Here is a 27,318-nt window from a genome sequence, read left to right as displayed (position 1 = left end):
GACTCATAAGTGAAGGCACAACTGGTATTGGAAAGTGAATTTTGTGACAGTGACTAATCTTCTTTTCTTTGTAGGAAGGCAGAGATGCTTTAACAGAATACTGAGGCACTCTCAGGTTCTTTTTTTCTCATTTGGTTCTAAAAGTGAGGAGGACTGGAGCATAATCCTTTTGTAAACTGTCATTATTATACTCTAAGAACTACTTTTGATGATGTTATCACTTCTTCTGTCTGACAGTGAATACATTGTGTTTCAGAGCCCTACCCTTTCTCTCTGCACTGAGGAATCAGAAATACATGGGGAACTTGCAAGGTCAAGGACTGTACAGTATAGAAGTCTGCTTCTTTTGTTTCTTAATCCCTTGTATGTATTTCTTGCCCCTTTCCTTTTGCAGTGAAGATATGCAAAGGCTGAAATCAGTGGAAACTGAACTTAGAGCAGGTTTCTGAAAAAAAAAAATAAATAAAAAAGTGTTTATAATAGGATTTAGCGAGGGAGCGTTATCTTTTATCCAGAGATCACAATCTGCTCTGTGTGCTTCTGAGACTACAACGGAGCCTGTCTGGACCGTGGGATTCATAGCTTTTGTCTGTCTTCTCTCTTCATGAAAGAGTCCTCATCATTTAGATTACTTTTGACTAAAACAGACATGTCCAAACTTTCACTTTCTTACAGGAAAAAGAGCACTCAGATGAAGGTTAGTGACTACATCACTTGCATTTAAGTGGGGGGGGGAAAAAAAGAGAAAAAAAAAAAAAAAAAAAAAGAAGGAAATGAATTTCACTTGCTGCAGTGCCCATACATCAGCCAGCACAGAATCCACTTTGTTTTCCTCGTCCTGCCAACAGGAGGCACCTTGTATGTGAAGCATGTGCATTCAGAGGTGAACATTTTTTTGGTGTAGCAACAGAAAACTGCAGTTTTTACACCATTTAAAAATGAAACACCACTGTTAGAACTGCTTGAGAGCTAGCAGGACTCTGCATTGTCTGCAAAACATCAAAAAATTCAGTTATTGTAAGTTACATTGAGGGACAGGGAGCTCTCCTTTTTCTAGCTTTACATTGTTGGTTCTGAGGCTTACTTGTGAAATTGAGAAGTTTATTAATAAGTAGTGCAGAATATTCAGCATGTGTCTTTCTATTGTTTTAAAGACTATCAATCTTGAATTGAGCGAAGAAATACTTGTGGTGAGTTCCTGGCTCACATATAACATTTTCTGAAGCAGTCTATCTCTAGGTAGAGATTTTCTGTGAATGGTCTGCAAGGCTTTCCCTTCCTCTGTAGGTGCTCCAGAAATATTTGACATTAAGCATTGAGGAGGAAAAGAACAGCTTGGCCTGTGTCCAGGTCAAAGGCATGGCAGCAGCTCATGACAGGGCAGCAACTCAGGGCCATGCGTTAACAGGCCAAGCAGAACTGCCCTGCTTTAGGGATCTTCCAGATCTTGACCCTTCTTGGAGGGAGAGCAGGGACTGCCTGTGCCATGGGTTGTTGTTTTTTTTTTGGCAGATAGGTTACTTTGGTGAAACTGCATTGTGTTCGTTAGTGCATACTGGGGCTAAGAATTACATTTTTCAAGTTGTCAACAGAGTATTTTTTTGGCACTCACAGCTATATATTTTATAGGAATGCTGCTTCTGGTAACAGAGGTCAGACTTCAGAGCTACCCGTACCCACTGTACATTGCTGTAAATTGCTGAAATCACCAAAAGAAAATTATATCTGTTATGATATATCACAGTTACCTCTTAAATGATTATTCCTTGGCACAGTGATCCAGACATTTTCTGATGTGTCTGCAAAATTTTGATGGTATTGTGTTTTTCATGAGGAAGCTTTTCTCAGACAAAGAATTTAGGGGCCAGCCCATGATCGAAATACCATCCTAGCTGGCAACCTATTTAAGTATTGTTTATTTCTAGAGACTTTTCAGCCCATGTCATGCAATACTGGTAACACAGGCTGTGACATGATTGAGTGCCACAGTAATTCCTGCATGTGTAGTCCATGAAACACACTAGTATGGAGCTTTTTTGCAAAATCTTTTATAATTGCAAGCCATTATTTCTCTTAGACCATTACCATGGAGCATTTCTTTAAGCCTAGAATTCAGTGTGGAAACAGTAGGTAAATTCTTCTGAGGTTGGTGGTATGGTGAAGAGTAAAACACCAGGAATAGAACAGCCAGGAAGGAAGTAAAACTGGTTTTGCTTTCAGACCCTGACAGTATTAATGGAAACTTCTGCCCATGAGCACTGAAGCCCTGAATCCATTCTCATAACTCTATGTTTTGGGACAAAATTAAGCCCTGGATTTTTTCTGTAGCATATGCAAAGTTGGTGAGGAGCTGTAAGTCAATAGAGAGGACTTTCTAGTGATAAAATAACCAGTCCGTTTTTCAGATGCTGGTTGCTCTTCTTGTGTTGGCTGCTGTATTTTAAGGAGCATATCACCTACTGCAGGAGCAACAGGGGAAAGAATGCTTTGATACTCTTGTCTGAACTGTGATGAAATTTAACCTCTGCACATGATTGCTTTAGCAGGGAGAGATAGAAGTGAAGATCTTCCAGATTGGATAGGTATTGTGCTGGATTGTTGAGGGATTTGAACAGGACATACATTGCTGGCTTCAAAATCTTATCTTGGATGCTCATAAATTGGAAAGCACAAAAATCATACTTGTGTTTAGTTGACACGCATATGAACAAAAGTTAATTGAAGGACCAATGCACAGAAAGCTGCCTGACAGTGGAACTTCATAGCAAAGTCTTTGGTATCAATTACATTTAAGACATTACTGTAGCTTTGCCTCTCTGTGTATGTGTGTTTCACATTCCACTGCTCAGCATAACTAGAAGTGATACTCCACAACTCACATCCTGGAATATTCTGTATATGAAATCTGTGCTTGCTGCATTTTGAAAGCCACATGAGTTCCTTGACCAGGTTTGCAGCACAATGTATACACAGTTATATTGGTACCCCTGCACAGGCGATTCCTGAAATGCAAGAGCCTGCATGATTGGTGGCAGTAGACTGTTGCTGTGTGCAATCATATTTCAAAACCACCCTTGCCCAGGTTCTAGTGAAACCCCCGCTAGGGCCAAAAAGACCACCGTGACTCATCAAGAAAGGTGGCAAAATGGCGTTTATTAGGAGTAATCAACACCGTATATACCTTAATTACTTCGTCTACGCCCCCTAGGGTGCACATTTGAAATGCGCGCCCAAGGTACATCACAAGGTAGGGGACTGAAGAGGGGGGGGCTACTGTCGCGTCACATCCCGAAAATCCCCGCTACTGTCTACATGCCTACAACAGTGAGCAGATGGGATCTCCTCAGTCTTGTGTCAGGTTGGGGGCCCTGGCAGCATTTTCTCATCAGTGTGGAGAAACAGAACAAGGACATTTGCGTTTTCTGTTTCACTTTTTTTCTTCAGAGTTCCCTTATTCTGAGAGGAATGTGGTCTTATTTAAGAGTATATGTTCAAATGTTGTTATTGCAGTACTACTGCTACTTGATCTTGATCTGCTTGAAAATTACTTTGCTTCTGGAGCATACCAGGGCTACGGAAGCTTACAGCTAAATTGTAAAAATACAGAGAAATAACTTTGTAGTGGAATATAAATTGGTTGAGTTATAATAAACAATTGATGCTCACTTGTAACAAATGAAAGTCCATGGCATATCCCAGAACACATTCTTCAATGAAAATGTCTTGCTGTTGTTTTCATTGTTTCTGTTGTACCTGTGGAGAAAACATTGTCTTTTTTTCCTGTGCACGGCATGGTAGGCTGGCCGTCTGCTGGTAGGCGAATCACAAGGCAAATCACAGGATAGGACAGAGTGCTTCTCAACCATAAAAGCACGTCAGTACATGTTTAGTGAATGCTAAGGTTTACTTTCATCATTGATAATACCTAGCTTAGCATAAGGATTACTGGAATCTCAACAGAGAAGGCTCTGCCTTTTGGATAGTTTTCAAAATTGCCCTTGACTTATACAACAGAAGTAATTAAGGGTTTATAGGATATGATTGGACACAGCTTTATACAACCCTACAACGGAGTGAATGGATATTATGCAAGCTTCATGTAGCAGTTAGAAAGCTGTACAAACTGTGATAAGTAGCAAGTAAACCATGGGTGTTTTGGCTTGTTGTTGTTGTTGTTGTTGTTGTTTTTACTGAAATCCACAGTATTTTCTGATTGCTCAGGAACTAATGCCCGGTATGTGTTATTGCTTAATTTTATTCTCTTGGGTGCCATGCAATACACACAATCTGATCCTGGGAAGCAATGAACTTTGAAAATTATAACGTGTTCCTAATCCTTATTAAATTGATGAATTTATTGGACTGTAAGCCTGGGCTGATTTCACTCTCCAGTTTGCCCTTGTAAAAATGAAAACTTTCTTTGAAGTTTTAGTGGAATATCTTCAAGTTACCATGAAACCCTGAAAATCCCTGAACAAATTTATTTGTAAATCTTTCTTGTAACTGTTTGTTTCCAACATGCATTTCCATCTGTAATGTTATTTAGGTGACTGCCATGTAATTTCTTGCTTTTAGCCCCTTCTCTCACTGAGCAGTCAAACTCAGAGATGCAAAATGCTGTAACCCCTTCTCTGTTAAATCTTCTGAGACTGCACAAGTAAGAAATGTAATATGAAGGCCAAATACCTGAAACAGGCCCTGGTAAAAATAATAATAATAATAATAATAGAGTATCAGGAGTCATACTGCCTTTAGTAGGATTTTTAGTAGGAATTAGTAGCTTTTTAGTCATTTATTTGGACCTTGTACAGTACTTCCAATACTGCCAGAAGTGTGGTTTGACTGTTCCCTAATGGTAGAAAAACGCAATTAGGTTGGCTCACGCATTCCACCAACTATTTTCCTTAATGATTCTTGCTTATGAACAGTTACCTTGAGTGGGCTATGTTTTTTACAGCCTTCAGAAAAATATTGCAAAGAAGTCATTCGAAAACTGCTGTTTGACTGTGGTGCAGACTGCAGGGATATGACATCTCTTTTGTGTTATTTGTTATGAATATCTGAGCTTTTGCTAACTTATCCTGCATTTCATGGCACAGGCAATTTTGACGTAGTCTTTGGCATCTAAAACAAAAGTATAGGATTGAATACAAAAGCTATAGGATAGCTAAAAAAAAACAAAACACGTTAGCGTCTCTGAAGCCACAAGTGTCTGAACTGCTTTTGAAACTTCCTTTGCATATTCGTCAGTTTCTCTAGTGTTGCCTGTGATCATTCTAAAAATTCAGATGGTATTATCCTTAGCAATCAGCTTTGCAAATGGAAGTGTCTGTAACTATTTGTTTGAGTAGTCTCATCAGAATTATGGCAATTCAGCTGAACTCTGTATGCAAGGTGGAGACCAAATGTGTTACTAGCTTTGTTGAATGGTTGGGGTATTTTACAGTCCTGGCAATGAACTCCAAAAGACTAGACCCTTGTTTATGATCCTGTCAGAGCTACCTGAATGGCAGCATGGATGAAGAGAAAAACATGGTTCACAAAACAGAGCATGCTTAACAAAGCTAGGCTAAAGAAGGAAAAGTAGATACCATTTATTTTAACTTCCACTGGGTCCTTCCCAACATGTGTTGAGAGAAAGTGATAAAAGTGAAGGATAAACTCCTAATAATAATAAAAATAAATAGCAAGGAATGTCTAAGACTAAAGGGCTAGTTCTCAGTATGGAAATATGGACATCCCCACACATCAGAATCTGAATATGAAATGATAAGAAATGATGATGCATATAATTTGCATGTTCTGCTTTCAAAAGCAACTCTTTCAGATGAAATCTTCACAATGAGGACTGCTTTGTACTTAGCATTAAGTAATCACTATGAAACAGTGCAATTCATGCTTATTTTCTTCAGTGGTCAGAATAGTTGAAAGGAATCCCGCTTTCTAAATTGTACTGATACACTTCCTTGGCCAACCTACCATGTGAAACAGTTTTGCTTTGTGCTTGAAGCAGTGACTAAAGTTATTTAAAATGGTGACTAATCAGTAACTTCTTGCATAGGAACAGGTCTATTTTTTGTTGCATCACTTTCTTAAAATATTCCACTAGCTTTTATTTCTCAAAGTCAATGGTTGACATCTGAGAGACCAGATGAAACATGCACAGTCTTCTGTGCATCAGGAAGCCCACAGAATTTTCTCATTCCTTTCCCTCCTGTATCAAGGAAGAGAAAATCTATATTGAGATATTCATGGTAAAAGGAGGTGGGTAGTCTTCAGTGGATATGCTAATATTTTCATGGTTTGTTTTTCATTTTATTTTCATGGTATGTCTACATTTTCTGTAAACCCTCAAAGGAGCAAAATAGTTGTGAACGAACTAGAAGAAAAAATAAAGAAGGAAAATGAGAATTAAAATGATAATATGCTAGTCTTGTCAGAACTGAACACCTGTAGTAAACTTCCTCTCTCCCCTGTGTCTGCCACCTCAAGTTGCTTTAAATCATTGTTGCTTTAAATGTCTTTTGAACTCTTATTCCTGAATAGGGTTCAGTAGCCCAGGTAGACTCTGACCCTTTGGGTCTGCCATGGAAACCCAGCATCTCTTACATAGCATCTATTGTCATCTCTGCTCAATGCTGGAAAAAACCTCGCTGCAGGGCTACTGCTAGTGCCATGAAAAAGCATGCCTTGGTGCTTCATAGTGCCCTTGGCTTTTTTTATGTTTTTGAAGGCTGCTTTTCAGATCCAGATGGTTAATAGGCTAATGAGCATGTGAAGTGAAAGAATAATGAGAACAAGCAAGCTGCTTCTGCTGTGGCAAGAAAGAAGGAAATAAGACCCAAAGGAAGGCTGAGCTTCCTGTGCTGGATTGATGCCTGACTTGGACTACATGTTTTACTTTGACAGTCCTGTAGATCAGGCTTAAGGTTTAGCAGGCATGGTAGTTTCTGGTCCAGTACAGTTTGAAAACAGAATGAAATTTTTAATTACAGAGGTTGGGTGATCCACAGATGATAGAATTATAGCTTTCCTGGCATAAATGTATGAAAGGAGAGAAGGTTAGCACTCCCCTTGATAAGGAAGGAAGAGGCCCTAGTGGCCTGTACAACACACAAACAGTTAAAGCATTGCCACCTACTTCATGGCATCTAACCATGACAATCCTAAACAAAATCATTAGTAAATACAGTTCTTACTGAGTATGGTATACGAGAAAATTCAGATACCAATGAGCACAGAAAAAAGGCATACATAGGCTTTTTTGGAATTGTTTTGCATTGAGTGTTCCAATTGGTTTGCTTAAAGAGTAAACTAATGAAAATAGAGAAAATAATATCAAACTTAATGTATATTTAGGCTATTTAACCAATTTTGTTGGTTGACTGCTGAGAATTTTCTATTTACACGTATTTGTAATATGGCCTCTTCTTTCCTGCACTTATTTTGGAATGTGGACTATGGTCATGCTTTGTACTGCCTACTTGGAAACAGGTCCACAGAGGGAAATCATGCTTAGACTGTTCAGAAGTGCTGACAGCTTTCATGATGATCACTGCAAATCCAAAAGGGTCTGACAGAGGATTGGTTTTGCTTTTCCCTTCATTATTCACTGCAAAATTTACTGTTTACACTTCAGGTTTTGCCAGCTCTCTCTTCTACTTTGTTAATTTTTTAGCATTTGAGGATGCACTGAATTGTTTCGTGTTGCTTAGCACTCTTTCTTTTTATATATTTATACATTTATATATTCTTAGCAACAGCTTTCTAAATTGTCATAGAATGGCTTGGATTGAAATTTTCAGTTTTTTATTAATTGCTTCAGGTTATCAGCACCATCTTTGTGTTGTTCTGCAGAACACAGGTACCTGTCAAGGTACAGAATTACAGGTACCAGGCAAGTAATTTTCTTTGCTAAAGAAAATGCTCTTAATGCTGCAGAGGCTGTACTCAGCATGACTAGAGCTGTTATGTTTACCAAAGTTCTGTATGAAAAACTATATCAGAACACTTAACTCACTGGGAGAAGAAGAGGAAGAAATAGCTGGGCTTTAGACACTGGTATATGTCACAATCAAACACACCATATTTCAAAGTAACTTAAAGCTTAAAGGCCTGACAGTGCTTAGGAGTATTGGCATTTAAGAAGAGGGAGATTCTTAGCTTTTGTACTGAATGGACCTTAACATTCTAAAATGGTTGTTTGGTTTGGTCAAGTAACACGCTTTTCATGTGATAGCCACGGGATGTCTCTCCAGGTTCCTGTTGTGGCTACGTCTGCCTGACAGAATACACAGTCTTATTGAAACTTGCATAAAGCTGGACAGGCTTTAAAATAGTCTTTGAGTGCACTTCAGAACATGCTGGTAAAGAATCAGTAAGGTTTGCAAGAGCTGAAGAACCTGCATAGGTACTGGGACAAACTCAAAGGTGCCTTGCCTTCAACTGAGCTTAGGGCTGCCTCACCTCTGATCCTACACAAGCTCCTGCACTGCTAGCATAAAAATAGGGTGTAGTCCAACAAGATTACATGTTTTTTGGTGGCATGGACATCACCTGAGCTTTCAAATAAAAATACACTGTTGTAAATTATATACATGAAAAAAAAAATGAGGTAGTTTGAGGCCCTAGAAGAGGTTTCATGAATCTTTCATCCACTATTTCAAATCCTGAAAATGTCTTTGCTATCATTCTCATGAACATCTGTCTTCCAGTTTAAGAACTAACTTGGAGTTTTTTACTCCAGTCATATTTATGTATTTGCAACTGCTTGGCCTTTCTGAATTATAAAATAAGCATACCATTCTCCTTTAAGTTTCCTTAATGTTAAAACAGGTATTTTTAGGTATTGCCAATACCTTTCTTATAAATTATGTCTTATTTAGAGTGAGAAAGGTCAACTGATTAAGGGAATGATCCTTGTGAATATATGCTAAAATAGAATTTCTTCTGAGCTGAGAATCTGAAAACCAAATCTGTTCTTTTAGTGAACTTCTGGCATGTTTGCTCATTTGTATGCAAGAGTTAAAATTCAGCTTAGATTAAAGAATATAGAAGCTATATCTCAAAAGACAACAATGGTACTAAGCTAAAGTAAATGATTTGCTAATTATAACAGAACAGAATGTTTCCATTTTACCCCTCTGGTGGTTGTTTTCTAGGTTGGTTATTTGTATTGAAAAATATTCACAGTTGAAGCAATTGCATATTGCTTGTAGATTTTGCAAACAAGATATGAAACTAGTTTCACTGCTAAAGAAAGAATATTAAAGTATTAATTCTACAACTTGTCATTGCTCTTGTACACATTTGCAAATACGGCAGGAAGAAAGCACTAGTTTTCTCAGAATTTTCTCATATGTAGTAATCCCAAGAAAACAATTTTTTATGGAAAAGAAGGATAGCGGATATTAACTTACATTCCAGCTCACTTATATATAACTTTTCCTGAAATGCTTTAGAGAATTTCTAATATACTGTGAATTATTGCTGTGAACAACATTCACTGATATTTATTTCAGATAATTATGCCTTTGTATGATTGGTCTTCATTTTTAGCTCTTCCACTTCCAGTGTTCAGAAATGTACAAGGGATCTCATTCATGTTGTAGAAAATCATCAGTTGTTTTCTGAAATTGGGTAGGACTCCTCTCTGCTGTACCCAGTAGAAATGTGAGGAAAGAAATCCAGTTATTGCTGTAAATAATTTGGAAGCTAATATTAAAAGAGGAGACTGGCATAGATAAAGGTGAAATTGCAAAGGAATGTCTAACATTGTTGGCTTAGCTACTTCAGCTTGCTGGTTGTCTTTTTATTTATTTATTTATTTATCTATCTATCTATTTATTTATTTATTTATTTTATATTTACTCAACTACCTTGAGTAAAGAGCCTTGTATTTCTTCATGGGGAACCAGGCCAAAGCCAGCAGAGGAAAGCACACTGGAACTGGGAATACTTTTATTACTGACTTCACAGCTGCAGTTGTGCTGGAAATGGAATGCTACATGAAGGATAGTGTGTGATAACCTTGAATGTGCACGTGAGTTGCAATAAATAAGCATTTAATCAAACAGAGCAAGGAGTATCTTGTTTAAAGTTAATGGTTGTCCTTGAAGAGGAGGTGCAGACCATCAAGCACCAAGATTAGTCTTCTGCAGTGACAATAGGACTGTCACAGCAGTATTCTCCAGCTTTCTTGACTCTCTCTGACCTTCAGCAGCAGTGATAGCATCTTCACTACTTGCATTGGTCCTCAAATACCTTTCCCCCTACTGTTGTATATGTCCTAGTCCCCATCATGTATGGTGGTAAATTTGAAGGGGAAGGTTGTGGGTGGTTGCATGCATGGTGTAGGCTGCTATTAGCTGCAAGGTAGGAGTGAACCAACTGCCTCTGAGTTGAGGGGTGAGATGAGAAAAATTGGAGAGATATGGAAATAAATATGCTTTCATAAAATACTCAGCTGATCACTCTAACAAATGGGATCAGACCATCTCCTTAGAGTTTTAATTACTCTGGTTTTGTTGCCAGCAACTCCAGAACTCTTGCAGTTTGGCTTTGTTATGTATAATCAGCGTTCAGCACACAATGGAGCACCACTGTATGGTGTAACTTAGGAGATCTTTTTGTGAACTCAACCCAATTTTGAGGCAGAGGAGGTTATGGATTTTTGGATTTTCTGTTTTCTTTTCTGTTTGTTGGCCTGTAAGTATTCATTCCTTGATTCTTTTGCATTTCAGTCTGTGAACAGCTTTTTGTAGTATTTTTCCCTCTGATGTTGGTCTGATTAAAGACAACTGCAGCAAGTATTGCAAAATAGTTCTCATATTAGAGAACTTTGGATTTATTAATATGTAATCTTTTTGCTATGCTACAACAAATGAAAATGTTTGTTACCATATTTGGTGACTCAGTGTAAGACATTCTTCATTAAAGCTATCATTTCGGTCTTGAAAAATGGCATATGAGATTGCATTCTTGGGGTAGGCTTTGACTGTGCTGGTAACAACCTGTAATATGCTCTTAATGTTACTTCATGAATCAAAATTCTCCCAGAAATCATTTTTCAGGTAAATCATATAATAAAATATGAAAGTGTACAGTTCTAGAGGAATCCACTGCTTTAAAATAAATAAGGACTTATCCTGATGACAGGTGGAAAGTTAAATGCTGTGCAGAAGCAAGTTACATGAGTGCTTATTATTACATTTGTTTAGCTAACAAATATTTTGTTTAATGCATATATATATATATATATAATCTTTTCTTTTTTTTTTGTTTTTTTTAGAACTGTAACAGTTCATACTCCTCAGATTACCTCCATTTGAAAAGTTTAACTCAATAGCTGAACAAAAAAAATATCTTCCTTTTTGCTTAGTATTTTCTGAAAATATATATATAATGCATAACATAGAACTTTGTTTTACTCAGAAATCTAAGGCAGATTCTTGTAAATGTAATGTTTATATACTTCTTGAGATATTTATATTCATAACTCTGGCTGCTTTTGGTGCTTTGTTTTGCTTGCATGAATGAGAGTTGTGATGGATTCATTCACCCTAGATGATATTTATTCCTTTTACTTCATTACACATAATCCACCTGTGCTCAATCTTAAGGTTGGTGTATACTTCATACTCTACTAGAGGGCTTATCAGTGTCTCTGCAGGCAGCTCAATTTGAATTCTGAAACTGTAAATGAATGAATTTGTGCTGCTTTTTGAGCTTGTGCACGGAACTACTGTTGCACCTTCCTATTGGTGTGATAACGGAGGGGCGGGGGAGAGGGGTGGTGTATCATATTTTCAGGTTGTTGTTGATTTTGACAAAAGGGTCTATGGTTTCATTCCGAACAGCGACTACTTTAGTACTGTTTTCTCTGCCCACCTCTACCTCTTTTCCTTCTAGAGAAAGTCTGAGATCTGTTGGATAGGATAAAGACATTGGGAAGAAGATACGTAGTTGGCAGTTCTAATTTCAGATAAAGTCATGGTCCAGGCCCAACTGTCTGAGTTACAAAAAATGTTCATGTAAACCCATCATTTCATTATCCTCTAAGATAAATGTTAGCATGCATTTGGCTTACAAGTCAGGTGGATAGTTAAGAAGCTGCTGAGCAGTATTGGAACGTATTATTAGTACTCTCGAATTTCTTCACCTTCTTTGTGAGGCATGTCTGAGATCACAAGAACAGCAGGTTATGAATACAAAGTCAAATTCAACCGCTGAATACATTTAATTTCTAACTTTATCAGTATACCAGGATATACTCAAGATGATCAGCAGTAAAAGGTTTCAGGGATGGTGTATTGTAAAGCATATAGCAGAAGTGCCTTTGCTGGTAAATTTACTGCTTCAAGAAAGGAATAATTAATCAAAAAAGCACATACAGTTTCCTAGTATGATGATTTTCTCTGTCTAAGCTAATTGCATGCAAAGTATGTGACTTAATTGGATTCAAAAGACATTTGTTCTTTGCTCTGACCTTTATGCTCTATCATCCTTATTAAGAACAGTGGTTGTATTGTTGTTTGGTTTTTTTTGTGTGTGTGTGTGTGTTTTTGTTTGTTTGTTTGTTTGTTTTGTGGTGTTATATTTTTGTTTTAAGGCTAAGAAAATGCTACTGCACTATCCTGATTTTTGCTCCATAAGTAAGGCTACAAAGCAACAGTAGAAACTAAGTCTTGTTCTTGAGGCTTGATGGTATATTTTGGTTTTGAGGTGGGTTTTTGTTGTTGTTGTTTCGTTGTTCTGTGTTTTGTTTTGGCCCAAGTGTGACAATTGTGCCAAAGCGTTTGTAGCTAGTTGCTTAGACCATAAGTTTTTGTCCCTGACATATGAGAATACTGCTACTTCTCTACTCTGATGCACTTCCTTGTGCCTGTGAAGAAGTTTCCTGTTTGACTGCAGCTGGTTATAGAATCGTTTCTTCTTTATTAGTCATGCAATGGCACAGAAAATAAATCAGTGTTAAAACTTAGAACGGTCTGGTGTCAAACATTAACTTTCAGGAAAGCAATGTGTACAGAGTTTAAACTGTATGTGAGATAAAATATTAACCAGTAATCTTTTGTATTGGTGCTTTTTGTTTGGTTGGTTTTGGTTTTTGTGTTGTTTTTTTTTTTTTTTTTTTTTTTTTTTTTTTTTTGTTTTGTTTTGTTTTGTTTTGTTTTTGTTTCATTTGTTTGGTCTTTTACCTCTATTTGAAATCATGCAATTTGAATTCATTTTTCCTCAGTTTTTCAAGTTCCACAGAAAAACATAGAACTCTTATCTTTAAAAAATACAATTCAATACCATACAATTTTGAAAGGAACGTTGCCCTGCAACTGTGCATAAATGGTTACTATTTTATTTTGTCTTAAATTAACGTGGTAAATTATCATAACAGAAGTGCTTTATCATTTTTGAATGAGGAAAAGCAGTGTTTTTAATATTTTATTCTTATGCATTTTCTTTAATGAGCCTCGTTTATTTAAGTGTTTTGATTGCATAGGATAATTGTATACTTTAGGGAAAAGATCAGAATGAAAAGGAAGAACTAATGCCACCACTTACAGCTTCTGAATCCCATTAGGAGATGTTGCAGCATTAGTTACCCCCTAATTTGAAGTGGGGAAGTAATGAGGGCTGCTCTGAAAGTAATGCCTCCTATTTTATTATGTTGGCCCACAGTGTCTGAGGTAGATGTTGGTGATATGGAGTACAGGTTGAACCTTCCTACCAATATTCCATTACATTTTATTACCATGCAACAGATGGCAGCAGAAGGCCAGTCTGACAAAATGGAATCTGGAAAGGAAATGTGTATGAAGCAAAGATGTGACATTGAACTCCTCCATGCAGAAAAAAAATGGTCCCCCTGACATTTGTCAACGCATGATGAACTTCTATGGAGACCAAACACTGTAGCTAAGAATTTGCTCTATCACACAATATTATTGTGCTCTTTGTATCTCTTATCATTTCCATGAAAATAATTAAGAAGCATTAATTTCAGAGCAACCTATGTATACATTATTTATGTTTAAATGGTTAACTGTGCTTTGTTTGTAAGACAAGAGAAAGGAAAATATCCCCTTCTTGCAAAACTCAGTTACTTTTATACATACTGCTTGTGTGGAGATTTTTATCACAAAATTGTGCTGTAGTACCTGAGGGATGACATGTCACTTTTCCTTTCCCAAATAACTGCTAACTCTTCAACTGAAACTTCAATGTGGTAAGAGTGCTGTCATCTACTACAGAGGTTAATGCTGAGATAGTCTTTCAGGAGAAAAGCTAAATTTCAGAAATGACACCAATTAATTATTTGCATCCATCCTTTACGCAGGCAGAGCATAGCACATGTATGAAATGCCAAATTTTCTCATTGATCTCTGTTAGGTCAGCTTTCCCTTCAAACCCCCACTGTTAATAAATAGTTCATATTCAGTCACCAAGGAAAGAAGTTATTCCTGTCAGGCACGTCTCCTATTTGGAAAACTGCCATAATTACAAACACTTGCTTGTCTTCCAGTGCTTGAAAGAAAGCCAGAGTTAGAACTGCTTTTAATTAGACAAAGGCTGCTGTGATTACTTGATCTTTTGCATAACATGTCCGCTGTAGATTTCTTATTTAAAAAAATATATTTCTCTTTCAGAGAGAAAGGAGACCTTACTAATCACTGTGTTTCATAATTTTTCTGTGTAAAGTAGCAATCTGTCCCTAACTCTCCGCATTTCATTTCAGATTGTATTTGGTTCTGCCTGTGATTGATTAGTCTTATAGGTCTTGACCGAACTTAAAAATAAATAAAACCCTACAACTTGTTAAATAGAAACTGTTTCTTTAATAAGAACAGGACTGAAGAAGCATGCTGGATCTGTTGGGTAGATCTGGCTGTGTATGCCAAGATGAACAGCACTTCCCTTTGTTACAGAAGTGTTTATTGTTTGTCCTGCTCTCTGTCACATATAACATTGGATTGAAATTTTCAATGTTAGATGTTCCTTTTTTATTTATTTTTATTTATTATATATTTTTAACTATTTTTCCCAGTGGGAAAGTCAGCAAAAAGATCTTAGAAATTTGTGAAGAAAGATAAATAGAAAATATACTTTCTTTCTGAACCAGAATTACAAAAGCAATATGATGTCCCCGGGCTTTCAAGAGAGGTCTTGGCTCTTTGCAAGGAACTTTGTCAAAGAAGTGACTTTTTCTATTCCAGTGAGGATCCTGTCTGCAGAGACTTTGTGAGATTTCAATGTTTGATTTCTTGTAGATTCTGCCTACACTAGCACATTGCTGACCAGTACTGCAGGGATTCAAGAAGATCTTTCTTGTTGTCATTCTGGACTGTTAACAGCAGTTTGCATCTGCACAGTGGAACAGAGTAGGACACATATATCCCTGTGTTCTTCATAGTCTGCCAGTTTCCTGGCATCATGAGAAGGGAATCAAAAGAAGAAAAAGCAATGAACCTGCAAAATTGGTTGGGAAAAAAAAAGGGGGGGGGGGAGGGGGGTGGGGCTGGAAGCTGTAGGTCTGTGTGAGGAACTGAAGAACTGAGACTAAAGGTCAGGTCAGTTAAACAGAGCATAAGGTGAATGAGATCAACAGTACAGAGAAATTAAGGATAGGGACTGGAAATATCTGAGCAAGAGACAAGGAAAGTGAGTACAAAGGTTAGAAGCTGGGTCAGACAACAAATGTGGGACTGGAAACAGGAAGCCAGTGGGATGCCCAACACCTGGTTGGAGAGAGCCCTAAACAACCTGCACTGGTTGGTCACATTTGGAACCAGAAGGTAGGTCTTGACAATCTCGAGCTGCCATCAGATCTCAGCCATTCTGCAATTCTGTGACTGGGGCAGACTGGAAAACAAGCACTGTGATGAGAAGCCTGGAGTCAAAATGAAAGAATCTATATGAGAGAAGTAAAACTGGCATCAGGAGTGAAGTCTGGTTAAAATTAGATGTGGGTCATGGACAGCCTAAAGGATAGAGAAGAAAGGATCAGATTTAAAGAAAACTGAGAAGTGAGCCTAAAACATAGTCACTATAATTTAAATGGCAACGTGAAGTTACAGAACTCGTGACAACAAAGTGTGTCATCATATCAAAGTGATGGTTCATGCATCTACAAAAGGTCATCAATCCCTCTCTATCACCGCTTCACCTCAAAGACTCAAATGTCTCTGCTGGAGAACCGATGGCTCAAAGCTGTTGATGATTCTGGAGGATATTGCTTCATAGCACAAATTGTAATGGAAACAATGTTGCACACAGGTATTGAAGTTAAGCTTTTTTATTTATTAGACAATGCCTTACTTTAGCAATCTCTTATTTGTTTATCTTCAGGGTTGTATTAAGTTTACATGGTAAGGTCTCTGGTGGCCTCTGTGAGCAGAGCTCAGCACTGCCCCATGCTAGCTTAGAGCCATCTCCAGCTGCCCCAGAAGGGACCTGCCACTGCTGGAGCTGAGCTATGAGAGATGCTGGATGTGCTCCTGAGAGAGCAGATTGAAGAGATGGAAAAACTGCTGCAAAACAGGAGCTGAGAGAGGGGAGTGAGAAATGTGAGAGAAAGCCCTGCAGCCAAAGTCAGTGTAGGAATGCAGGAGGTGCTCCAGGCTGGAGCAGTGGTTCTTTGCAGCTGAGGAGAGGCCCCTGGTGGAGCAGACTGTCTCTCTGCAGCCCATGGGCATCATGCAGAGCAGATCTCCATATGCGAATCTCCACATGCAGCTATGAAGGAGCACAGCAGTGGATGAGGCCTGAAGAAGGCAGAACCCATGGAGAGCCCCCAGGGGAGCAGAGCCTGGACTCTCTGTTCTGCCCACGACAGTAATTGTTGAGTGATTTCCCTGTCTTTATCTCAAGCATTTCATCATATTTTTTGCGAGTAAGGAGTTAGAGAGCAGCGTGGTGGTGCTTAGTTGCCCTTCCCTTTGAAAGCACCACAAGGGTGTGCTCCAAGATAATAGTCTAGTTAGCAGTAATCTTTAGCTCATTTGTGGAAGAAGATTGTGCTCTGGGGTGTCTAGCAAATAGTCAGTTGTTTAATAAAGGGGTCTCATGGTAGTAGGACCCTTACTGTATTTGTCAGCAAACAAGGCATAAGACTTGAGGAAGAGAAATATTGCCTTTTTCATAAATGAAATGGAGCTCAAAAAAAAAAAAAAAAAAAAAAAAAAAAAAGAAAAGATTCTCAATGGATTTTCATGGCCAGGTTTGATGGGGCCCTGGGCAACCATATCGAGCACCTGATTTAGTGGCTGGCAGCCCTGCCCGTGACAGAGGGGGTCAGAAATTGATGATCATTAAGGTTTCTTCCAACCCAAGCTATTCTTTGATATGATTTTATGATTTTTGGAAATTTCAGAGTGATTCTAAATAGGACTTTTTAAACCAGATATTTCAAAAGAGGTCATTGATAGGTTTTAATTTGGGCTCCTGCACAGAGTTCTGGGGGAGTGCCCTACAGAAGTGCTCATTTTTTCTCAACCACAAGTGTTCTCAGTGGGAACTTTATACTGCCTGTATGGAAAACTGTGAAATATCCAGTAGTAGTACTGTTGTATTTGTAATGGCCAGTGGTGTAGGGAGGTAGCTTTATGGGGGGAAAAATGATAAAATTTATTAGGCCCAGTGGTCTACCTGAAGAAAAGCAAACAAGACTTACAGCATACAAGCCCTTCCTCAGAATGAAGGGCAGTCTGCAGAATAGCCAAGGTAGATCTGGGGGCCCTGATGGAGAGAGCCTGAAATACTTGTGAATACAAAGACTTGTGCAGCTGGGCTGAGGAACTGAAGAGGCATGTTCTGGGGGGGGGGGGGGGGGGGGGGAGGGAAAAACAACAGCTCTCAACTTAGAAAATTAATAATGTTGCTGTAGCATTTTAAACACACTTGATATGGTTAGTTACGTACCTGCATGGCATGCAAATGTGAAAATAATGCATAGTTATCTGCTTTGGCATATGGAAGGAAATAATAGGAAATAAGAAGTTTAGCATCAAATTCTTCTACTAATTACCAAGATGTCTAAAAGAGAATGCGGTTCAGTTCTAAGCCTGATAACTTAAGCCTGAATTCATCTACACTTTTATTGTCTTTAACGACGCGAAAAATTCCTGTGGTGATGGGTAATGAAAACTTGTCTGCTTTTCCTTGAGCTACTTCAGTGTATTGTAAGTGCATTTAAAAGGATTCTTTGACTGTCCATTGGCACACTGAGTTTTCCCAATTTCTCTAGTGAATCTCTGGTTTCAGGCTAGTTTTCTCTTTTTCAGACTGTTGCCTTTTTCTCTCTCCCAGCTGCCTCTGAGCATTCAGTTCTTGGCAGAGTGCCCATCAGTGCTTGTTCTCACCAAATTCAATTCACATGCTTTTAAAGTGACACTTGCTCGAGAAAAAAGGAAAAACTACTATCAAAATAAATGGTAAGATCAATACAGACATAGCTGGAATGTTAGATTTTGAGCTCACAGCTCTTTGTGATATATTTGTGATACCCAATGAAATCCTCTTAATTTTTTAAGTCCTTGCTGAAAAATCACAGTGTGTGGCTTCAATTTATTTCTCTTCATTTCTTCAGAGAAAATTTGATGTTAGAGCAAATTGTCATCTGAGCAATGGGGAGAGAGTTTTGGTCTGGGGCTTTGTCTCTCTAGTTAGGTCTCCGCTTACCATATTCTAAGCTACTTGCTGACCTGTTTCTTAGTTGCACCATTTGAGTTTATCCTAACTGTTTAAAATAAAATGTACTTAATTTTTTCCCAGTTGGTGTGGAGACGTTACATGAGTATCTAAAGATGTTTCTAAGGGTTTCAGAGGTGCATGTGGTGCACACAGAAAGAATGGATCTGCATATGTAGGGAGTGCTGAGCCCTACGTGGCTGCCCACAGGCAGCCTCCACAACATACTGCAGTGACCACTGCTCGCATTTTCATGACTTTTTTCAAGGACAGACACCTCTCACCCTGTTTTTTCTAGTCCCTAGATGGGCATTTTAATTGATCTTTAGCTCCAACTTTGCATGCTGCCTAACTGTTTGGAATGTGCAGTGGTTTCTTGCAGCTGTTTCCTGGGGAAAGTGGGGAAATTTGAGTCTCCATTAGGTGGGTGACAACTTCTTCACATCTGTTCTCTTACCTTTTCAAGCGAAATTGTACTTGCAGCTCTGATCTAAACAAGGTTCCATTTTTTTGTTGTCCACTTAGGAGTACTGTGGACAATAGAGTATTTTTTGCAGTCTTTAAGATTCTATATGTTATTTGACAACTGGGGAAATGCAAGGTATTTGAAAATTAGGCAAAGCAGATTTCTATGAATTTGTTTCTTTGAGTTTTGAATTGAATTGTTATTGGGGAAAAAAAAAAAAAAAAACAAAAACAACAAAAAAAACTGCTTTGTTTTTATGTTAGGACAACGTTTCAAATTGTGGCCTGCATAAGACTGATTTTCTGCAAGCTGAATTTGAATTTGTCACACTAAAAATGCTGACATTTTCCTGATAGCCAGAGCTGCTGTCTTACAGGGTGAAGATATGCTTTCTGGGCTTCTTCTGCACAGCTGCGTGTGGGATATAACCTGCACTGGAATATAACCACTACGCTGGGTTGAAAATGTCCCAGCAATTTGAACGTGATCACCAACAGGGTTCAACTGTGAGCTCTCATTTAATATTCAAGCAGCAGTGGAAATTTTTAGGTAAGTTTAGGAAAGGTCAGCAGTTTTAAGCAGTGTGGAATTTAACCAGCTGTGAGGAAAGAGATAAGATGGAGCCCATTTACTGTACCAGTTTATCAAGTGATTTCTCTAAGATAACAGCTATTCTCATACTCATGAACTTGAATTTGTTTTTTACCTACTGTTAGTTTCAGTCATGTACTGATATGAAAGATATATATATTTTTTAAGTTTCCCTTCATTCAAGTTTATTTTTTTCTTAAAAATAGAATGAAATGGGAATTTGTTCTTATGTATCTGTTAAAATAGTGATCTAAATGTGCAAGTGATAAGAATCTGAACTAAGCTTTGATTTTCTTTTAATTCTTTTCCTTTTCTTTCATTTGTAACTTGGAGACCCTTTTTCCTATGATGCTGGATTCGTAGCACTGCCTTGGTTTGTATTGTAATAGCTCTGCATTTGTAGTAGAAAGTCAGAGATCTAATCTTAGAGATGCTGAAATTTGCATCAGAATTTTCAGAGTAATTTAGGTTGCATAACTCTAAAGTATGTGAGCACAGCACCATTTCTTCCTGTCCTGTTAGTAAAGCAATTTTTGGGAAGACTGTACTACATTTTCTAGTAAATTGTTTATTTATCTCCATTTCACTTTTCCTAGGATGAATATAGGTGAACACACTTTTCTTGCAGCAAGGCAGCTGCAGTTACTGTTGGATTAGGAAGCCGTGTAAGATGTCTGGAAAAAGTGTGATTATGGATTGTACTGTCTTCATGCCCATCTCTGTTTCATTTGTGACTGAAGGCTGAGGGCATGAGTTGTTTCTGAAGGGAATGCTGACTTATCTCCAGCCCCTTCTTTCTTAGCTCAATGGAGACAAGTTGTGGTCTGCCTTTCCTTTTTACCACCTTCTTCATGCATTCAGTGCCACAGGGATAGGGCAAGAGGTAGAAGGGACCTAGTTTGTCTTGGGATGCATCTGTCAAGTCAATAGTATAGAAGATGATGTAGAAGGTGGAGTTCAGATCTCATATCCACTATCCCCTCCACTACTTTATTCGTTCCTGAAATATTAAAGGGTCTTCTAAATGTGACTCGGTGTCATATCCTGAGAACTTGTCCTGTCAATGCCACATAACTAAATTTTGCTGTCACCAATGCTAAGGGCAATGCAAGTTATGTCCTCTTTTATCCTTGGAGAAACACAGAATTCAATTTGTGCCAGCAATTCTGCAAGGTATTAAAGTAACCTCAGCTCAGCAGCACTGGAGAGGATAAAGAGAGCTCAGTACCAAAGCTGCAGTATGATTAGTAAACTATGGACTTACCATGAAACTACCTGCATGTTCAGAAAAAGCAACCATTCACCTGAAACACACTTGAGCAGTTTTCTTAATTCTGATTTTCCCTCCTTGTCCCAGCTTATCAGCATCCTCCCTTCTCTCTGTGCTTCCACATGAGCTTTCCCATTGCTGCAGAGTGGTGCCCATGCCTCTGTTTTAGCAACTCCCTGCCTGCTCCTGGCTGGCTCCCAGCACATGCAGGCAGGTGGCAAGTGCTAACGGCCCGTCTTGTCTCAGCAAACCACTGTGCAGCCCGGCCTTGTAGAGAGCTGCAGTGTTTTGGGGGGCATACGTCAGAGCCTTCATTCTGCCTCTGTGCCAGGACAGCATTTGTGGAAGCTATTAAAAAGTTTGTGGATGTCAAGTAAATGTATATGATTAAATAAGTGATTCAACTAGTGTAATTAACAGATGGCAGGAACAATTATATATTCATATTTCAGGCCAACAACATTTGGTAGATATAATTACTTTACAGGTGTTAACTGCCCTTGTATCATGAAATGAGATGTCCCCAAGCAATAGAGGGACTCTGCAAAGTGACTCGTGGTTATAAACTTACAAGGAGGTTAACAGCTCTCCCTTTGCATGTGGTGTTGAAAAACTAAATTCAGCTCCTTACTTGGTCTGATACAAAATCTAAGAAAGTCAAGTGAAAGAGATGAGCAGGTGTTATATAATCTCTACAGTGAATTTTGGAAAAAGCCACCGAACATTACAACGTGTTTAAAATTCGCTTTGACGTTTGAGAGATGCAAAGTCCAAATAGGCAGTCGCTCAGGGAGAAAGAGACAGCTGGTATGAAGAATTCCTTTGATTTTATTTTATTTTTTCAAAATTAATTTTTTTCATATGTATAAGAGTAAATTGAATGTAATTTGGATTGGATTCCGGTACAGATTGTGATGACTTGTGGCCAGAAGAGAAAAAATGAATAAACAAATTGTAAGTTTATGCTCATTTTGTAACCACTTTTTTTTTTTTTTTTTTTTTTTTTTTTAATAGAAGGAAAATGTATTAAATCACTGTGAGTTTTTTATGTAATGAATTTTGCCAAAGTTAAATTGCTTATAGAGAACATTCACAGAAGCAATAAACTGTCTTTTTTTGAAGGTTCTTCGTTTTACATTTAGCATTTGCCTTCAACAAAAAGAACTGGAAGAACCCATGAAAAATCTAATACTTTTCTTTGGCATGTAAATAAGAAGTTAGTAAAATTTTGCTGTTTCCACAGATGGAGGTGATATAGGATATATATAGGATGGAGGAGATATAGGATCGACAGCAAGGGTTGATCTTTAATGGAGCTTGGGAACTTCTGGTGTGAACAGAAGTAGATGAGAATGGGAAATTTTAATGTCTGTAGACAACGCTACCTGAATGCTGTAGCACAGGTTATCTGTATTCTTCTGGTATAAAATGCCATTCTGCTGCTGACAGGATTTGGCAGGCCTGGGTGGTGTGAAGCATTTCATGCAGTTGGTTCACTATCTGTGCTGGGAACAGAGTGGGTTGCATCACCAGTGTCTCTTATGTCCATATCATTGGGCACTCCCAAGACCCGGAGGCTAAAGAAGGCTTCCTGTTCATTAAAATGTATATCTTTTTCATAAGTTTTCCTGTAGTAAAATTGTCACTTGCATTATTCTTGTTATGCAAAATCACAGCAAATGGCAAAAGGTCAACAATAGCTGTCAAGATTATCACTGAATAATAATAGTATCAGTTTCCCGGCATTTTAAACATGAAGACTTCTATTCAGTAGTAGTTCCTATGGAGTGGCTGGGAAATAGATACCAAATGCAAAACACATGCTATGTGCAAGGAATGTACCGGGATGTGTTTTATTTTTATTTATTTATTTATTTATTTTGTGGGTTTTTGTGGGTTTGTTGCTCTTGTTAACTCAATCATTTTGAATCTCTCTATTGCCACAACAGATGTTTCATCTCCTCTATCTCTGATTATCTCTGACAGTTTTGAAATATCTGAACATGTGAGAGGATTATATCTTAATTTCCATCTTTTAAACCCTGAATTTTTTATTTTTTTTAAATTTATTTTTATTCTGGCTACCAAACAGAAAAATAAAATAAAATAAAATAAAATAAAATAAAATAAAATAAAATAAAAGTATCATTTCAGCAAAAATGCATTCTGTGCTGAAGTGGCTTTGTAATGTGACATGCTCCAAAAGTGAAAGGCTATCCTGAACATACAGAGCTGGATCTCTTTTAAACAGTTTTGACAAATACTGTTTGACTCACCAGTTGTGCGTTAGAGGCAAACAGAGTTGTTGATGGTGCACTGTTTTCTTGCAAGAGTGCCATAATGAAATAAAATAATGCTGAGGACTTGATTCAATATGATTGAGGGAAGGGAAAGAATTATTTCTGTACTATACAGCGTGAAAGTGTAGACCAATAGGAAACAGAAGGAAATAATTGAAGAAATTGAAACAAAATATACTAAATGCATTCCACATTCCAAGAAGAAGCAAAAATATGTGCAAGTTTTTCTGTTTAGTATGAAACTAGACATTTGCATTGCTTCTTTTTAATTATTTGTTCGTTTGTTCTTCATGCATATTAATGCAACTGTTGAGGTTGGCTACTCTATTATACGGTGGGTACATAGTAAAACTAATTAAAGCTTGGTTTAAGCAACTCACATTGCTTTCTGAATTAGTACTAAGGGAAAATTGTTTCCTACTTTCATAGCATTAAGTGGGTCTACTCAACCCACTTTCAGGTTTAGGAAGTGCTTACTGCGTATCCTGAACCGGAACATTTGTCTTATATGTTTTGTAGTTTTACTTCTTGTGTAATTCCACTAGTTATTAAAAAATGACGACAGATACAAAAACCTAAGAGCTCCAGTTTGCACTGTCCCTAGGACAGCAATATAGACTTCTGACATGGTTTTTTTAGCTTTTTCATTAAAATCATTGTAATGTTTCTTAGGGAGTAAATGTAGGGTATGCTGCTGCGGGTGTGTGTTGGGACTCTGTTTACGAACAGAATATACATCATCTGAAAAGATGTCAGCTATTGTTTCCATAAAGATTACTTTCAGTCCAAAGTAACATTTTTCCTTCTGCTGCTTTGTGGTTATTGGGCTGGCATTCAGCCCCAGAAATGGCTCACACAATATGACCTGCTTTGGAAACAGAGTATCAGAACTTTAGTAGTGATTTATTAGTTCTGGCTATATTCCAGGGAATTAATGAATATTCTGTGAAGATTATTTAACATGAGTTAATACATCTATGCTGTACTCTGTACTCTTAACAATTTTTTTTAACTAGCTTTCACTAGCAAAAAAACCTTTTTCCTATTAAGATTCCTATGAGATGTTATTTTACTTCCACTCTTACCCCAACATTTTGCAAACTGTTATTTTGTTCTGCATGTTTGGGGGAAAAAAAATGAAGTGATTTCAATGTTTTCCTTGTATTCACAGTTACCCTGTGGGTAGTACACCTGTGAAGGAAGCTAACAGCAATATTTGTACACAAAACTGGTGTTTGATATTGCTAATGACACATACAAGAATGTGTCAGAGGAGGCTTTCCAGGAAATTCGGTTACTATGACATGAGACATGATATCTGTTAAGTAGCTGAAAGGTGCAGATGGAAATGCAGACCTCATCCTTCAAATGGCAAGAAGTTGATTCCGAAATGTGATAATTAATAAGTGTTCAGTACACATACCGACTGCTGGAGGAGGTGGATAAGCAGGTTGGCTGAATTTACAGCTGGAATAATTGCTTCATTTAGTAGAGTAAAAGCACTCAGAGGAATTCTGAAAACTGCTTTTTAAAGGTTAGTTGGTTATCAAAGGATCAACAAATGAAGTTCAGTGAGGGCAGCTGAGACATAAAATACAAAGAAGTTAGAAGTATTTTATATACTATATTACAAATTAGACATAAATGTATGTTTTTACCTGAAAGAAAGTTTGTAGTGTGCCATTACTACATGTTTTGTCATGCCTTACCTGGGCTTCAGCTCCCAGTGTAAAAGAGAGTGAAAACTTGGGAAATTCTTTAACTGTGGTAATTCAGACTTTGAAATTTCCTCCGGTGGAATTCTGTTTTGTATAAGGCTTACTTAGTTCAGCAATTTAAAATCTTGATTAAATATATATATTTAAATTGAAGAGGTTGATTATTGATATACTTGTTTTTAAGACTGAAGGAGAGTGGATAAAGAGGCAGTCCAACTGATCTGTACAGCTTAAGCCAAAGGCAGCCAGTACCTCAGCTGGTATGTCTCATTTTGGTGGAGAAGTAGGTGGGCAGCAGGGCATGGAACAATGCTGTTCCAGATACAGAAATGGGTAGTGTTATGTCCCATCTGTTTTTGTTCATCTGAGACAAGAACTCTTCCGAGAATGCTCCCTTTGAGATGAAGCCTGGAAACATAGGGTAGGCAGGCACCAATAAAAAGAAGGTAGTAGAAAGTTTCATGTATGTTAATCCTGACTTTTAAGATGCATTTCTGATCGTTCTGATAAATATAAACATATTCTGTGACATTTTTATGTCCACAGTGACTCCCTCAGTTCTGTCACTGTTGTTTGTGAGTAGTAAAATGCAAAATACTTTTTGCCTTGGTCTGTCAGCCAAGTATCTGAAATTTCTATATCTGTATCTGGCATTTCTGACCATTTTCTTAGATCAAGTTAAGAGCTGGAAGTTTTTGGTTTTTTTTTTCCAGCTTCTCTGTTAGTAGAGTCCAACATACCTGAGCCTTTAACATGGAATATTTCTGAGATATGAGGATTATGAAAGACAGGTTGGATAGAGGTAGAGGTGTGTTTAAGGAGAAAATGAAGAGAGAGCATGTGCAGGGTCAGTCCAAGACCACTACGAGTTGTAGGATACTTTCAGAAAGACTGGGCAATTTTTGTCCTGTGGCATGCAAAGAATGGAGGAAGGGTACTCTGAATGAAAACCTGCTGGTTTTACCCAGGTTACTTTTAAATGCTTGCCTAACTCTATTTACTTCCTGCTTTAATTTTTCTGTAGAGCTAATTTCTGAATAAAGTTGTCTGGTTCTCATGGGGAGGTGGAATTAATAAAGGTGCACTTTGAGGCTCAGCCTAAGTCTGAAAATGCACAATACATGTTCTTAAGCTAACTCCATGCCTGGACAGGAGTTAGTGGTCCATCTCAGGAACATGGTGGAAAAAGAAGCAAATAGGATTAAAATCTCCCTTTTGTATAAACTCACAACTCTAACATTTAAATTTTAAATGTTTTTTTCTCTCCTAAATGCTGTTGTGTTTATAATGCCAGAAGATTGTATTTTGGAAGGGAAAAAAAATCTAAGCTAATGTAGAGTAGTGAAAGGGGAAGATTAACTGAACCCATCTGCTTTTATTTTAGTTGTGTTGATACTTGTTCGGATATTTGAGTTATTTGGTTTTGAAAACACTAAAGAAAAACAAGGAAAACTGCCAGTGGAATCCCAGTGATGTGTTTTCCTGATCAGAAACTGCAGGAGTATTTTAAATGGACAAGGGGATTAGGTTTCAGAGAGGTGTCTTTATGTTTGGCCTCTGATTTTAATTCAAGTTGTCCTTGGGGAAGCTTCAGTGACTTTCAGTAAGACACTAGTCTTTTAAGAAAAAAAAAATGTATGATTGTTTTTTGCAGTCAAGCATGACTTCTTTTTTTGTGGTGTTTATGTAGGGAGACAGCGTGACCCACTTTCCTGCTGCATCGGTATTCTTTTCTCTTGTTTTATTTTTCTCTGCAGTTGATAATATGACATAATTGTGGTATTCAAAATCACACAGACCTGTATATGCATATTCTTACCTTTGAGCTAAGAGCAAAAATACGCTTGTGAAAATATTTGCAGATAAGATTTCTGCCCTTCCCTTTAGCCTGTTGTTTTTAACTGAAACTGTTAGCATCATAATAATGTGATTGCATTTTGAGCTGCAAAGTGAGAATCTGCAAAGACAAGATAGCTCCCTATCTAACTTTAGGATGTTACAGTTGCCAGAATTTTGTTACTTATTAATTTGACTTGAGAGTTAAGTTTGTTTACTGACTGTTGCCTGTTCAAGGTAGAGATACTAGATATTGTGGCTTACTATCTGCATACAAATATAAATAAATGTATTTGGAAGAAGTAGTACATAAACCTGAAAAGATTTTTAGGTAGATGCAGATAATCAGTCAATAATGGTTCTTAGTATAGTGCTGTGACAAAAAGTGAGAAAGGAAACTCTGACTTTGTGGTTATGACCAATAACAATACACTGCATGCACATCCTGTGTCC

At 37.7% G+C, this 27,318-nt stretch overlaps 1 protein-coding gene and 1 non-coding gene across 16 annotated transcripts in view; both read left to right on the top strand.

Moving 5' to 3' along the window:
• PTPRK (protein tyrosine phosphatase receptor type K) overlaps positions 1 to 27,318 on the top strand; it is a 384,844-nt gene that overhangs the window by 251,927 nt on the left and 105,599 nt on the right. The gene's annotated exons all lie outside the window — the stretch shown is intronic.
• LOC140250861 (U6atac minor spliceosomal RNA) lies at positions 7,040 to 7,167 on the top strand. Its single transcript, XR_011903316.1, has one exon. It is a non-coding gene; the product is annotated as a U6atac minor spliceosomal RNA (small nuclear RNA).

Source organism: Excalfactoria chinensis, chromosome 3, assembly GCF_039878825.1.
Source record: "Excalfactoria chinensis isolate bCotChi1 chromosome 3, bCotChi1.hap2, whole genome shotgun sequence".
In the NCBI taxonomy this organism is placed as follows: Eukaryota; Metazoa; Chordata; class Aves; order Galliformes; family Phasianidae; genus Excalfactoria; species Excalfactoria chinensis.
Note: the sequence above shows the minus strand (reverse complement) of the source record. Positions and strands in the feature narration are given on the sequence as shown.